The sequence below is a fragment of the Equus quagga genome, chromosome 16 (assembly GCF_021613505.1).
Source record: "Equus quagga isolate Etosha38 chromosome 16, UCLA_HA_Equagga_1.0, whole genome shotgun sequence".
NCBI classification, from domain to species: Eukaryota; Metazoa; Chordata; class Mammalia; order Perissodactyla; family Equidae; genus Equus; species Equus quagga.
Genome location: NC_060282.1, coordinates 24,684,783 through 24,701,741, shown reverse-complemented (window position 1 = coordinate 24,701,741; position 16,959 = coordinate 24,684,783).

The following is a 16,959-nucleotide window of genomic DNA, read 5'->3' as shown; positions in this document are numbered from 1 at the left end:
CCAGGAGCAGAGCACCAACAAGATTCAGGATGCTTTCTCTTTGTAAAGTGGGGGAAGGGCAACTGTGAAAGGAGAGCAGGAAAGGCTGATACAGCTGCAGGAGAGTTCTCAGACAAGTTTCAGCAAAGAAAACATAGGCAACATAAGACACTAGAAATTGGTTCCCTTAAAACTTTCCTTTTTGAGCCTGCTTCTTGGAAAGTCTTCATGTGCCCCAAAAGGAACGTGTCTGGGGGATATATCCCCAGTTTACAGCCCACTGCACCAGAGAACAGCAAGATCTCAGAGAACTCTACCCAAGGTCATGATGATATCTAAGCTTCCCTTTGTCTTGGAGAAAGCAAGGAGAAAGAAAAGGAAGAAGAGGTGAAAAACTGAATATTTACTCGAAATTAACTAAGTTATTTTGGGAGAGACCAAATTCTAAAATGGATGACACTGTATTTCCGTAGTGGCTAGATTAAGTCGTGTTTTGTTGACAACAGTAGAAATGGGTTGTGAGCACACGAGCAAGTGAAGTTTTATTTCTGCATATTCAAGTCATCGTGGGTAAAATTATCCCTGTTACTGTGCAGATCAGGAATGGATGTGGAGATGAATTTCGCTCAAGACAATTAGTCCTAGAAGACAGGGAGAAGGATTTCAACTATGTTTAATAGCAGAGCTTTTTTTATTTCCCTAAGGAAATATGATACTCAAAACACACACACAAAACTATAAAAAGAAAAGTGTTCTGGTTGAAGCCCGAGTTGGAAGTCCAGATGCTCACCCATCTTGCCTCCTCTTTGCCCCTCAGATCTGCTCCTGAGCCTCCTTCACGGACTTTACTTTCCACGAGACACATTTGTAAAACGTTGGGCTATACTGACCTCTTTATGGACCTTGAGATCAACTTTGCAGCAAAGTCAACGTTTAGAACAAAGCTGAGAACCTCAAAGATGTAAAAGCAGGTTTTCTGAAGGAACGGATTCAGTACTAAAAGAGGACATCAGGCAGCCTGGGTTTGAATCCCAGCTCAGGTATGTATGAGTTATATAAATCACTTGAATAACAAATAAATTTAGCAAGTTACTAAACCTACCTGTATCTCAGGCTATCTATGATCACCCAGTTTACAGGATTGTTAGAAAAATTAGTGCTGATACATGCAAAGCACCTGATACATAGTGGGGGCTCAGTAAGTGACATATAAATTGATGAGATTTAATAAAACTTATGGACTTTTAATTAAGTTATGTTTGGCAAGTTTCCTTTCTCTGCATCTCTTTAATTCTTCCTATCTTGAGCAAACACACTGAACTTCTTAAAGCTTATTTGACTGCCTTATCTTTGGGACAGAGGGAGAAAACAACATGTAAATTCAGATTTTTGAATATCCAGATAGAGAAAATAATCCTAAAGCAGACGACTTAGGTCCAGAGAGAGGGGAGTAGTGAATCATTTTTGCACACTTCTAACACTGTATCTGATGTCTCAGAGCACAGTGAGGTCAAAGCTCCAAATGAGAAAGGGGAGGATGGGTAGAAGGGGTCACACTGCAGCAAAAGTGTATTCTCATAGTCAAGAAAGAAAAGAAAGACTGTCGTACTATATGACAGACAGTCTTCATAATGTTTCAAATTACCAACAAATGATTAAGCTATATTCAATATTTTGTATTTAAGAAATAAAACGAGTCACCTTAGAAATGCCACAATCAAAACTATTTCATCTTTTAAAACTCTGGCACTTAAATCATTTGGTTTCCTTTCTCCAAAAAATCAATTTATGGGCACTGCACATTTACTCAAAAGTAATGGGAGATATCGTAGCATAGCGCTGAAAAGCTGAGGTCATGTAGGCGCACTGCTTGATTTCAAATGCAGTCAGAGTAGCTGAGTTCAAATCCTACCTATACTCATCCGTCTGTGTGTAACTTTGGGCAAGTTACTTTTAACCCTGCTAAGACTCACTTTACCATTCTCAGTGGGATTAATAATGATAAATAATTCACAGATTTGTTGTGAGAAATGAGTGACATACTCCAGGTAAAATGTTTAGTACAGTTCCTAGAACATAGTAAGGACTCAGCAAAACAAAATATTAGTACTCCTACTATTACTGCTACTGCTACTGTACTGCAGTGGTAGCGGCAGAAATAGTGTTGCAGTAGTACTGCTAGTATGAGTATTAATACTGCCAGTATTCGTATCATGTGTAGGTATCTCAATTTCAGATGTTTCACTACTGGTTCCCCAACTACATTACAATTTTCTTCGTAACAGGCTTCATTTATCACAATTTTAAAATCTGCCACAATTCCTAGCACAGTTCTGGACTTGCAGTAGTCAGCTAGTAAATATTTCTTGATTGATTGATATAATATATGCATTATAGTTGGATGAATATGAATTCATTTGCATTTCAACTCAACTACTTTAATAAAAACCCAGTTTCACATTTGATGTCTCTGTCCACTCAACTCTATGTTGCAAACAGCTAATTAGGGATGCTATGGTGCTGTTTGAGTTTTGGCAGACTATAATCCATGGATTTTAATACAACCAACTGCCTAATTCATCTACATTGGTCCACAAGCCAGGAAAATATATTCAAATTGAAGAATATTATTTGGTTAAGGAAAATCAGAGGAACAGCCTTGCCTAATTATGACTTTTAGAGTCAAAAATTTACTTAGAGAAATGGTTTTATTGATGCTTTCATTTATACTAAGCTTTGTTTATGTCATAAATACTAAAGAAACAATATTTTGCCCCCAGGGATATTCACAGGTATAGCATTAGCCAAGTAAACATGTCAGTAGTTGTGGTAATGTGTTCAACATTTTTCAAAGTAATATGGAACAAAAACATTTCAGTTAAAAATAAATTTGAAGTCTGATATCCATGCAAATACCATTTTTAACATACAAATTTTCAAATGAGAGTACTCTCTGTGAAATAATTCTGAAGAGGCAATCACTATATGTTTGCTGAATTAATTTTCTTTTACTTTTCATTTCTACTCAAAACAATTAAAATTAGATAGGTCTCTAATTTTAAACAAAATGAGACAATATGAAATAATACATCTCATCTTATTGAGTTATATATAGTTTACATAAAACCATCGTATATAATTCTGTTTTGGGACTGACTGGATGTAACAAGTCTAGTTAAATCCATGTAAATTATCTCTCAAAGTCTCTTGGTGTATTCAATTGCACCAAGCAATATTATAACATAAAATTTTGTAAACTCAATAGATGGCATAGATATTAGATAGATGTTAGATAGACAGAATAGTGAATAGAGTGATAGAGACAGACTTCAATCATTAATGCAGTTATTATTTGTAATAATCCACTTCCTCATGTCCTCTCTTCTCCACCTGACAGCCCTTAAATTTTCTTTATCTTCTGAATACACTAGGAAACAATAATCAGGTATATAAAAACAGATTTTGATTATGTTAATTTTATGAAGGAGAAAATAGCCCAGGAAAACCAGATTCAATTTTTTTAAAGAAAAGGGCAAAGAGTAGAAAGGAAATTGATAGAGAAATCAGAAAGACGGTGTGAAAAGAACTGGAACCTGTTTTTGACAAGCTAGAATGGATGATGCAATACAGCGGCAGACATTATTTATTGCCATTCTAATATTTATTCTTCTCTTTCTTACCTGATTATATTTATGTCAATAATTTTCCTCACCTCCCAAATAAAACAACAACTAAATCTCACAGTCTTCCTTTCAGCTAGGAAAAGCCATGTCCTGATCAATAAATGAGATGTCAGTAGGAGGGGATGGCTTGAGCAGGGAGGAGCTGCTGGAAAGGAGACATTGCAAAGGAAGAGACTCAATTCATATGTCCCATTTGCCCTTTGACTTTATCCTTCTTGCTGCCTAGAATGATATAGAAGGGTATGATGCTGGAGGCACAGCAGCCATCTTGTCACCACAAAGTGATAAGCATCAAGATGAAAGCCACGTGAAAAGCCTGGATAAACGTCTATTCAAAATCAAAAAAAAAGAAAATTTTAAGGCTCTTTTGAGGAAAAGAGGGGCACCCAGCAAGGAGGTTACTTTTGGACTATGTTCCCCACTTCCCCGGACAAAAAGATAGTTCAGAAAAACTTCTGTGAATGGGAGGCCAAGAACAAACACATTTTAGGCTGTCAAAGGGCTGCATGGAATATAATATGATCTGAGTTTATGGGAATCAATAAGAATCACCCAGAAATTACTCCTTTTCTTTGAAACTGAATAACATGCCTGTATAGGTCATGGTTGGTTGCAGAAAACATTATCTGCTCTTGCTTATTTAAAAAGAAAGAGTTTCATTACAACATATTAAATGGTTTATAGAATTTTGGGGAAGCTGAAAAGACAAAATTTAATTTAAACTTTCAGAAATGACTTCAGAACTACCTCCAATTTGAGCCACATAGAGAGCCACTGTTTCTTCTATGATCAGGAAACCTGCATGAAACAAGGCAAATTTGCTTTAACTATACTCAGGTAGTTGTCTGTTTGCAAAAGAACTTAGCTAATGCATTCCTAATGCCCACTTTGTAGATAACATCTCTGAGGCTTGGGTCACCATGGTAACTGGTGGGGTTCTTAAGTTTTTCAGGAACTGAGAGTCAACTCCTTGCCCAGTTCTGGCTGCTTAAGACCACCAAATCTTCAACTGGCCCTGCACGGAGGACTGATAGGTGACCCTTTGACACCAAGAGAAGCCGAGAACTCCACCCTCAGACCGTGGTAATGCAGTCATTTTGTGAACACGTGTCCTATGAAGAGCCATGAAGTTTGACTATCCTTGCACAGATCATCAATCACCTCGCTTCTCCTTATCTCCAATCATTTATTCCCACACTTCAGACCATCCCATCCCTTTATCCCATAAATACCCCTAATCCCCATTTTTCAGAGAGGCAGATTTGAGATTGGTTCTCCTGTCTACTCACTCAGCTGCCTTTCTCTGCTGCAAACTCGCCATCTCTGTGACTGGCATATTTGTGTGGCAGGTTCGGTAACTTGCAGACCCAGAACCTTACTGCACCACCATCATCTGTAGGCTTCCATGGTCAGAAAGCTGCTGCCAGCTCCAGAACCAAGCCACCCCTAATATAACTGATGAGGATCAAGGCTGACCCAGGGAGAAAAGCCCAAGGCGTCCTGCCCTGCATACCAACCTATATCATCCTCCAGGAAGCATAGGATGTCCTGACCTGATCCAATCTGATTCTTATCTAAAGTTATAGGACCACCCAATAACCAGACCCCACCTACTCTGATACCATTTTAATGACTTTTTTACATAATCTTTCCTTTGTCTTGTAAAGAGATAACTCACATACCTATGCCTTGTAAATTTATCCCTACCCTCAACCCATGTTTGCAGCTCTTTACTGCCCATGGGTCCTGTCCCCATGCTATTCTCTGAATAAAGGAGCACTACTACCAGATCTTGAGAGTCCAAGAAAGCTTTCTTTTGACTCCTCGGCTCACCTGAGCCCTCGTCAAAACCACTAGCAATATGGATGACGCTTACCATGCCAGTAGAGGAAGGTACAAATAGAAAAAAAACCTGAATCAGGTATGAGTGCCAATCCATCACATCCATTGGGGTTGGGCCAGAGTAAGACAAATAAGGCACAGAGAGATCAAAACTTAAGGACGCACTCATTTTCAGGGGTGTGCAACTGCCCCTAAGTGAGCACTTCCTTAAATTTTGTACCCTAGGTGTCTCATTTGCTTCAACATAGCTCCAGTCCTGAAATCCACCATACAAATAGAACGAGAGGGACTGGATTTGGAGTGGATGCAAATAGTGGAACTAGGGAGTAAAATGGGAAACAACTAAAGCAGTGTAACTATTGTGGGGGTGGGGAGGGAAACTCTTCTGAGTGTTCAATAATTTGTGGGCTTGTTCAATGTGTTTTTAAGGGAAAAGCTTTGACCTCTTTAATCAGTGTTATGGAAGCAACTCAGATTATGTAGCAAAAGCTTCTGATGACCTGCCTCTCCTCACCTCAGCCAAATGTGATTTCAGCTGCAGCTGTGGTAGATAACTGCATGTGGTCTCAGACTCTTCTGGAGCTGCAAGCGTCCCACCTCAAGTATGTACTGCCCCACTTCTTGCCCCAGGACCTTCTCAAAAGCCACAGAAGCCAACAGGGGCGGTCTGATGTGTAGGGACCTAATCACCCCAGGGACAATCGTCATCCAAGGCGAGAAGGAGCCGGTGGATAAATGTTTCAGCCCAGGGCTTCTCAACCTCTGTGATGCAGAGCCAGTTTCCTTCCTTCCTATCTTTAAGTGGTCATCCAGAGAAACCAATACTTTCACTTTTGAAAATCATACACTTAAACGTTGCAGCAATGTCAAATTGCTATAAAAGATTCTAAAAGCTTACTCTGACTTTCTGAACTTGTCATGGACTGGTAACAAACATTCTGGGAACAGACACCAGGCTGCAGACAGCACTTCGAAAAGCACTGCTTTCACCTTAGTCCTTCAGGACAGCAATTCTGGAAGCCATTCTGTATGCTTCTCAGGAGATTCTGCCCAATTCAAACCTGTTTCCCATAGTAGTCATCTTACTAACCCACTCTTATGTTGACTTTCCTCCTTCCCTGCCTCTCTCTCCCCACTCTCTCACCCCTGCTTCCTGTAGCACCCCTACGTTCCTCCACCCCAAATAATGACCTGCACAAGTAAAGTCCTAGTCTAGGCTGGACACCTAGGTAATCCAAACTAAGACACTAATGCCTACAGTTCTGGGATCAAGATACTAATATGGAGAAAAGTTGTGAAATATAGATAGTGCATTCATAGAGAAGGAGGAGTAAAAACACCAATAGCCAATTCCCAACGTAATAATGGGAAGGGGTCCTCCTTACATCTGTAACTCCTAAAATGAAGGAAATAAATTATAAATCCTTCCTGATATTCTTAACTCTCTTCAGAAATAGGAAAGGAAATATGTCTTTTTCATTTGTTAAATCTTATTATTCTCCACTCTTATATGAAGCATTATAGATAAAATTCTGGTTACATACCTTTACTATAGGAATACAAAAAATAGTATTGAAATCTATGGGTTCTGTCATTACCTAAAGCAAGTTAATAAACCTCTCTATGCTTTAGTTACCTCAGCTAGAAAAATGAATTTGATCTTGGAATATATTTGATATACATCTTCCTAGGATGGAAACAGAGTCCAAGTATAGCATTTGGTAAATTACCAAGCACAAATTAGGTATTATTAAATAATTGTTATTTTCTCTCTCATTACTTTCCTGTTCCCTCATTGCACTCCAGCCATAATGACCTTCTCCCTATTCCTCAGTGCACCAAGTTCTGTCCTGGTCCTGTATGCCTGGAATATTCCATACCTTCTAACAACTCACATTCTCATTAGAACAAGTTAACACATGTTCATCTTCAAATAAGCGTATCTGTGACTTTATCAAGGAAGCATTTTTGACACCTTAATCTAGATCCGCCATTGTAGACTCTCATTCTTCCGTATACTTTTTCCTATAGCACTTACTGCAATTGCAATTTAAAAGTTACTTTATCATATTTTTCTGATTGTCACCCTGTTCCCCATCATATATATGGAGGGAGGGATCTTGTCCAGTGCGTCCCTGTGCCCAGTATAATGTTTGTCATATAATAGGTATGCACAGAAATGCACTGTGTACACACACTCTGTCTCCATTTTATTTGAAGCTGCATAATGCCCAGAACAAAATAACAGGTTGGAAAAGGCCCACCTTTCAAAGCGATTTACTAGACCACCAACACAAGACTTGCTAAAGACAAATTTGTGACTCTTGGCCAACAGCCATATGGAAAGCTGGAACAGGATATTGGAAGAGAATCAGACATAGGAAAGAGTTCTTCCGTCTCACCTTTAACCTATGAGAAGAGCTTCAAGAACACCACTGGAATAATTAATATGCTATTCCTGGAGTTTAGAACGCACAAGACTGTCGTCTGAAACACACCAGAGAAACTGAATTATATAGCTATGGCTATCAGCCTGGGCTATGTTGGCAGTGAAGATGAATGACTATTTCTTGCCAGGCTGGGATCATTTTACATTTTTTGCAAGAGGCCTTCCTGAAATGATTTTGTGACCCTAACAAAAGGGGTAGACCCTTGATGCATAGGGTAAGATGCCCAAACAGAGGAGATGAGTAATTCACACCACAAAACATTTGGATAAACGTTCCCAGTTGGAGTTTTCTGCAGAAGCAATGAAAGTGTTTCACGAGGGAGTAATTCCAGTGGGATTTTTCCTCTCTCTCACAGCTCCTTCCTACCCTTGCCCAGTCTCTAATCCTCAGAGAGACAGAAACAGTCTAGTGGTGAGAGGGCAGAAGAGGAAAGACGGAAAGTTAAAATGGGAAACCTCCCTTTCCTTCTGCAGGTTCCAGCCTGAAGCAGATCCTAGCTGAGGAAACAATGATTTCCTATAAAGTTCAGAATTCTAATTTTACATTGGAGTGAAAGCAATAGTTAGAAAATTAGACTTTTTTGTGCCTTAAAATGCCAAGAAATGTCACAGATCCATCTCTAAATTTTACTCAAGATACGAGAAAGAATAAGCTGAACACAGTGGGTTTGAACAAACAGTTGTAATGGGGTGGAGGGAGCAAAGTTATTTTCTATGGAGTTTCTATGAAGTTACGCTCCATAGAAATGTATTCTTTCAACATAATGGTTATTTTTGAATGAATAAAAAAATGAACATAAATAGTCCTATTATCAATGTTCATTGTAACAATTTTTTGATGAATAGAGGTACGGCATAGGAGTTTAAAAGACATTCAGCTTTTCCTTTGTGCTTTAAAATTATGTACAAAAGTTACCTAAATTGATTATTTTTCTTGTGTTATAAAATATAATAGACTGCTATATTTACAGCATTAATGACACTGAAAATTTGCAAGGCATTAAAATGTATGCTTGTAAGCAGAATTAATAACTTGACTATCTAACTTTTGTCTAGTTTATTATCCATGGCATACTACATAGATAGATCTAGAAAACTATTCCTGCCTACATTAAAGTTTTAAACAGTTGTGAGATAGTATTACCCACCACATGGTTTAAATATTTTATGCAATATCTTTAATCACCTCTTCATAATTTACAGTGTTGATTGCAAAACTATTACAGATGTGCATTAATAATATGTAATATTGTCTTCTTACAAATATATGTCATAGATGCATTTAAATCCTTTGCTTTTAAGGTGAATACTAGAGTTTATTTATGACCACTGCACACATTATTTTTAAATTGTGTTTCATGCTTAGTTTTCCAGGCCAGATTATTGTCACCTCTCAATAACAATGGTGGTACCCACCTTTTGGATTACACACATAATTTCTCTGTAGTATTTATTGGGACTATTCACAAATATTCAAGTTTTCCTCCTGGATATGTGACAAGATTTCATTTTCCTGTTCCCCTTTGAGGATAAGCATGGTCATCTGACTTGTTTTAGCTAAAAAAATACAAGTGGAATTGGTATGTCACTTCCAGATGGAAATTTTAAGAGACCCAGTGCAACTTCCCTGATCTTAGAAGCATGTGTCAAGATGCAACTTCTGTCAATCTGGGACCATGCCTTAGCACACATGCCCACCGACGTTAGTCATTGTGAAATGAGTGAGAAATAAACGTTCTTGTGCTCAGACATAGCAATTTGGGAATTGTTTATTCCTTCAGCACAGGCTAGACCAGGAAGTGGCAAAGTTTCTCTGTAAAGGGCCAGGTAATAAGTATTCTAGGCTTTGCACGCTATAAGGTCTCTGTTGCAACTATTCCCCTCGGCCACCAAAATGATGAAGCAGCCATAGGGGAACAAAGGTAAAGGAATAGGCATGACTGTGTTCCAATAAAACTTTATTTAAAAAAACTATTGGTGTTGGTGAGCCAAGTTTGGTCTGTGGGGCCCTAGTTTACCAATCCCTGGTCCAGCCTATCCTGACTGATACAGTCTCATAGCAGAGTCATGGGAAATACACGAAGGTAAATAAATCACGTATTTTGCTTGATAACCCTGAGTTTTTTCTATCTTGGAATTTAAACGAATACTTCCAAAGAAGTTTTCAGCTTCTTTGTGGTTTTCATTTTCCATGTATTTTCTAAATAGTATTAGGACTGTATTTCAGTTAAATAAAAAATAAACATTTCTACATCCCTGAATTGAAATATTCAAATTTTTCTTCTTTTTCTTGGGCTAAACATAAATATCTTGGCAAGGTTTGGAGGACATTGTTTTATATTTCAATTATTCAATTATAAGAAAATGAACCATTGCAATACGTCAGTCTTTATAGTTGGCTAGAGATACAAACATAAACTTGCCTGAGTGGAATTAGCAAAAAAAAGTTTCTCAATCCAACAAAACGTCTTTTTCCTAAAACTCAACGGTGTCATACAGGTGCAAATATGGCTACAAAAGTCAAGGGTATGTGTTAAAGAATACACACTCACGTTTATACACTTTATTCACACACAGACATAGCTGTCTATAGTGAAAATGGTTAGAAAGGAAAATACTTGAGAAAGCATCATTTCTGTCAAAGGGAGCTATATCCCCTAAGTGAGTTCAATCAATAAATAAAATCTAGATCTCTCTTATTCCTGTGACCTACAAGGATTTTTATTTAGTAAAATGTATTCCAATTCCTCATTCTTTTTTTCTCAGAGTAACTTCTTCATCAACATTTAAAATAAATGAAGTGAAAAACGTTAAAATGTATGTGGAGTATTTGAGCATTAGTGTAATAAGTAACCACATATTTCAATGAACATAGTACTTTCTGGCTGTTAGTTATTAGACCTGGAAAGAAGTCATTATGTTTCATTCCACACAATTCAATGAATGGATTTTTGACAAGGCAAATTGCAATAATTCCTCCAGATCCATTACTTTTTTTTTTTTTTCCTTGTAAAAGCCTTCAGCCTTGGGATTTTTAGTATAGTAGATTCTTGTGCTTCTACAGTGTTGATGAATTGGCTAGCCTACAAGAATACTCACTTAATTAAAATTTTTTCTATTCATAAATGACTTTTAAAAATTAGGTGAAATTATAGACTAAATGCTTCCAAAAGTTCTTAATTTTCATTCTGGTACCTGTGAGCAGAGGTTAATGAAAGCAATTTAAAGCATTGAACTTTCTTCTTCGTGTGTGTATGTGTGTGTGTGTAAATATAAACCTTTAAGCATATGCATTTGCTCTGATTTTCTAGATTCATCTGAAAGAAATATTTAGGATCTGGTATTAAGTCCGTCAACATTGAGGGTTTTAATGGAAATGTTGCAGCGTCTTTCATGTACTACTCGAAGTAATTAAAGATTTAAAAATTCCTGGTTTGATTTTTACCATGTAGACACATTTGTTCCACTCATTAGCGTAACATCATATAACATAGCCCAAATTAACAAAATGTGAAGAATGTCATCCCAGCAGGAACTCTGGAACATGAAATGGATTTCTATCGCTGGAATTTTTGTTGGAGCTCATTTGGGTACTCACAATATGCTGTAATAGTTTCATTTACGTGCCCAATTCTCTGGCTTCATCTTATGATTTTTCTCCATAACAGGGTAAAAAGACCTTACAAATAAGCCAAGTGTGTAAATGACTGTTGTTTTTGTTTTCTTTTGATATTTGTCCCTACGGGCTTGATTTGTAATTAAAATAAGGTTGCTTACATGGAGGTCTTGAAATTTCCCCCTTTCTCTTTTGTATTTTAGAAAAATCTGTTTCTGAGAAGTTGAAATATCCTTATTACTCAGACTTAGATAAATATGTCTTCTTTACAAGAGCTATTAATTTCTTTAAAACATAGTCTTCCAGATGGAAAAGATAAGATTAAAAAAACTATGAGATATGGTATTAATTTTGAAACTACATGTTCTGAAGGAGAATAGAATTTGCCACCCAAAATATGTCTCTTTGGCATAAGGATTATTCTGAGCTGATTATTTAAAAAAAAAGCAGACACTGGAGAAGCTCTGAAAAACAAGTAGAAGTGACCCTTTTTGTAAGAGACATTTACATTTTTAAGGGAAATCTCCATGTAAGGATGTCTCCCTCTCTGTACCAGGAGAAGGATGACTCTAAATATCTGGAAACTCTTCCCTGTGAAGAAGGCAACAACAAATCTGCATAACAACCTTACCCTTGTTTACTATGCTTTGCCTGATATCTTTCCATAACGGAACCCCCCAACATCTTTTTTCTGCTTTAGCTAGAGATGGGATTTAAGGCGAGGATTTGGGCCATTTGGGGGAGTTACTCAGTTTTCCCGGGTCTCTCTCATGTATACAGGAGGTATACATGTTATTAAACTTCTATGTGTTTTTCTCCTCCTAGTCTGCCTTTTATTACAGTGGGGGTTCTCAGCCAAGAACCTAGAAAGGTAGAGGGAAAATTATTTTTCTTCCCCTGCAATTCGTATCCATACAGTATCGATTGACTATCTACTGTAAAAACAAGGAATTTAGTCTCTCTATGCTTCCTTTGATTTTTCCTCCCAAAAGTTCCTGGTTTTCTGAAATATAGTATAATGATACTATAATGTGTGTATATTAGTGGATTAGGCCTATAGCGTCGCTTCACTTCAGTAACTACAATTTCCATATTTCCTGGTTTTAGCTAATACTTAAATGTGTTCAATAATCTTCACTAGTTCAATTTCTGTGGCTTCTTCTTTCCTAGATTCTTCATTTGATTCATCTCTTGGCTGAAAGATTTTGTTGTCAAGTTGTTCTTTTCAAGAAAGATATGTGGATGCTTTCTCATCCTTTCACACTTGAAACGATTTGATTCTTATCCTTTATGCCTGAGGTGCAACAAAGAAAATTTCTCAATGTAATTTTTTTCTCCCCTGAAAAGTGTATATATTGTTACTCTGCTATCTTCTGGTATTGAGTCCTTCTGTGAATTTTTGGTAAGCCTAACTTTTTCCTATTGACCTGCTTTGTTTTGTTTTTCCCTATTGACTGCCATATAATTCTTTCTTCATTATTAATAGTGAATAACTTTACCACAATATTTCTTGGCTTCCTTTTGATCTTCACATTCAAGTATTCCTTCATTTCAGGCATATTTCCTTACGGAAAATTTTCATTATCTGCTCCATTTGTTCTGCTATCCTTTTTACCAATTATAGTTTCCAAGTTATCTATCATTTCTATAGCTTCTCTAGTATAATTTCTAAATTTTTCCTCTTTTGAATTTTGTTTTGTGTGATTTCTCTCACTGAGCTTCAGTTGTATTTATTTGACTGTATCAAATACGACTTCCTTCCTGCATTGTTTTGTTTCACCTCCACTTCTTTCATGAGTTTTGCCATCTTTTTTCTTTTTCTTTCTTTTTCCTTTGTTTGCATTCTTCCATTGTGTTGCTTTCATCTTTAAACCCTTGTATCTCTTCTCTGAGCTGTTAATTTAAGGCAAATCACATCAACTCCAATTTCATTAAGAACTGAGAAGAATTTTGTCAGAATGTCTCTTCTGTTTCCCTGGGAAATACTTTTATAATGTATGTTTATCTTTTATGTGACTTTTCTGCCTTTTCCTTGTCAAAATTGACACTAGTAGAGCCATTTTAAAATGGAGTCAGAGTCGCCCTTCCAGAGAAACTGCCATTCTGTCTCAAACCTTAGACTGGGCCAAAACGGCAATTGTTTTCCCAAGCAATTGTTTGAGAAGTCAGCAGGAGAACGGACATCCTGATCACAAAGACTGAGGATTGTGGACTTTCTGAAGATAGAGTCAACAGTCAATGTTTAGCCAAGACTAGCTCTCTGCCTCCAACTCCAGCTAAAAGTCTTTGTAATACAACCTCCCTTCTTTCTCTTTAAAAGCCCCTCACTTTTACTCCCTAGCAGGACAGTATTTGGGTTTCTATCTGAATCTGTGCTCCCCGAACTGCAATTCTTGAGACCCCAAATAAACTTTTTGCTTCTCTTGCCATTTACGCCTCTTATTCATTGACATCCTTATGTTCTTTTCTTCCTTTAAATTGTTGTTGCTTTGCAGTGCATTGGATAGCATCCAGTGAGAACTACTGTGGGTATTTCAAAGAGTGAATTCCAACAGAAATGTAGTAGAAGGGCAGGAAAAGTACATGGGTGATGGCAATGCTACCCAGAGATCGCTAACTAGAGGAAGCCACTCCCATCTCAGGGCTACAGAAACAAACAGGAAAAAATAGTGCCAGCCAGAGTCCATTAGTGTGCTGCCACTTGAGGCTGCTGGAGTGACACTTCTGTCACTGCTGTGATTGGAGATCCAACTCTGCTGCCCATGCAGCCACTGCCTTTGCCCACCACAGCATCCTTGCGAGCACGCTTATTGCAGGAGACCTCAGACACCTGCAAAGTACCGCTTTCCAGAACAAAAATAACAGGAAAACGTGACTTCTCCTTTCTTCTTGCTTTTTCATCTCCTGTGAATAACTCCTATTGGAAGTTTGGACTGGGACCCAACTGACAAGGGAACCTGTGAAATATAGTTGATGGCTTTCCGGGCCTTGGAAATGAAGGAGAAAGTATAGAAAGGCAAAGTATGGCTGAGGTCCAAAAGACAAAGCTGGCATGTGCAGATCCACACATAATTCTGCTTCTTGTTCCCCTTTGATCACTGCGTGTGTTTGAATGAGCACCACATAGAGCAAAGCAAAAGAGTACCAACACGTCTACATTGTAGCTCTGATGCAGGATTTTGGAACTTTCCCTTCTAAACTTTTGAGAAAATGTTTAGGCAATTAAGATGGGAAAACCCACAATAGCAAAGCTACTGCTTCATTTTCTCTTATGTCTTCCTTTGGATTCTTTTTTCCTCCAAAGAGATTAGTGCATCTCAATTAGAACAACTTAAGGTACACTTTTTTTTGAAATTTGGTGATAATTGCTCCTCCTTCCTTTCCCCACTTTCCTCCTGCTTAAAGGCCGTCACTGTGGAAGAGAAAACTAGTGCTCACCAACTAGCCACATAATCATCCACATCACAAGTCTCCCTTGCAGATAGGATGGAAGCCATGTGGCTGCACAGAGAATAGATTGTGAGCAAAAGTACTATGTGTCACTTCCTCAAAGGACCCATTCCAAATAGCAAAGATCAAAGTGGAAAAGAGTTGTCTGACCTATATCGAACCTTATACACACAAAAATTTTGTGAAGTCACTGGTAGTGGTGGGTTTTCCCATCTTAATTGCCTTGACTGGGTCAAAGGCAATAAAAATAGCATCATGGGTCCACATCGTTCATCCAGCTTCATCGCTCTTTCCATTCTATGGGTTCCAAATGGGTTTTACAGAAATAGTTTTCATTTATCTTACGGTTCACCCATATCCCTTGATTTCATTATTCTAATAAATAGATCCTAATATAGATTGTTTTCAGATAATTTTAGGAAAATATTTTTTGGCTCTAGTTTTGAGAAAGAATGTGTCAACTCTCAACATCTTCCTTCATTAACAATCAATTTCAATGCAATTATGCACTTCAGTCTTTTGGATTTGGATTCCCTGTATCACTGAAGACATAATCTTCTCCATTTTTACTCTTCTTCTTTGTCTGTTTTTTAAAAGATTTTTAGTGAGTGTAAAAGACAACTTTTTCTCCACCATTTATATCTGTACTGAAATTTTACAGGTAGTATCATGTACAACGGATCATGTCAGTCCACACACATGCCTTTCCTTGGCCCTTTCCCTTCCACCCATCCCCAACATAAACCCCACAACAAAAGCAGACTAAATAAACATACAAAATAACATTCACCCAAAAATTATGATGAAATTATGCATAAGAGAAGGGTTGGAAGAGTTATTTCAGCAAATGAATAATCAAGATATACATTTAGAAAACCAGGTAAAATATTTTTGGGCTTTTTAATTTCCCTTTCACTTTTAAAAGAGCATTTCAAATCTATTATGTTCATAAACTCTTTCGATAAGGCATATGCTCATTGCTCAGAATATAGCACACCTTCTTTCCATTCCTACTTCCCAATTCCTTTCTTGTCTGAACACTCATTTTAGTAGTTTTTCATACAATATGCAGAAAGAAGAGAAAAGGTACTAGGTCTCTATGGGCAATTTTACAACAAACAACCAGTGTAAACAGGTAAAAGTCTTTTGAACAATTCTCCTGTAGATGAAATGAGTTTATTTTAATCATACTGTGACATGATGCCACATTTTTTAATAGTTCATTGTTATATTTATGTTAAACAAGCATATTTTGATTGTACTGTATTCCTGTAAATTTTTTGTCTTTATATAGATAGAAAAAATAATGAAAGGATGGAAATCTAATAAAATATGACTCATAACAAATATGAATATATTACTTGGGAAAATTTGCTTTGGACTGTTCATATCTCATTTCATATTTTAATATTTTCACACTAAAGATATTAAATATTTAACTCCCATCACCACCACCAACACATACCCTCATATTTTTTTATCCTCAGCTAAAATTATTCCTAGCTACTACCCTAGTCCCCACCACGGAGACAACAACAACGAGACACCCCTCCAGTGTTTATCTCCTCACTGCCAGAGATTTCCATGTTACCACTTTGTTACTCATCTTGTTACTACTATCACCATTATTTCTTCTCCAACTATATTAATACTACTGTTGTTATCAAATTCATTGATGAGTTTCTGGTGAAATGATGAGAGTAGAACCCAAATCATAGTGGGTGAGAGTGAGAGTGAAACTTGGGAAAATGGTGAACACAAATAAAAATAATTCTTCTGAGAAGACTGGCTGAAAAGAGGAGGAAAGGTATAATGGAGTAGGTATGAGGTCCTGTGTGGTTGATTTGTTGTTGGTATTTTAAAAAATGAAATATTTGAGGGGCCAGCCCAGTGGCATAGTGGTTAAGTTTGTACGCTCCACTTCAGTGGCCCAGGGTTCG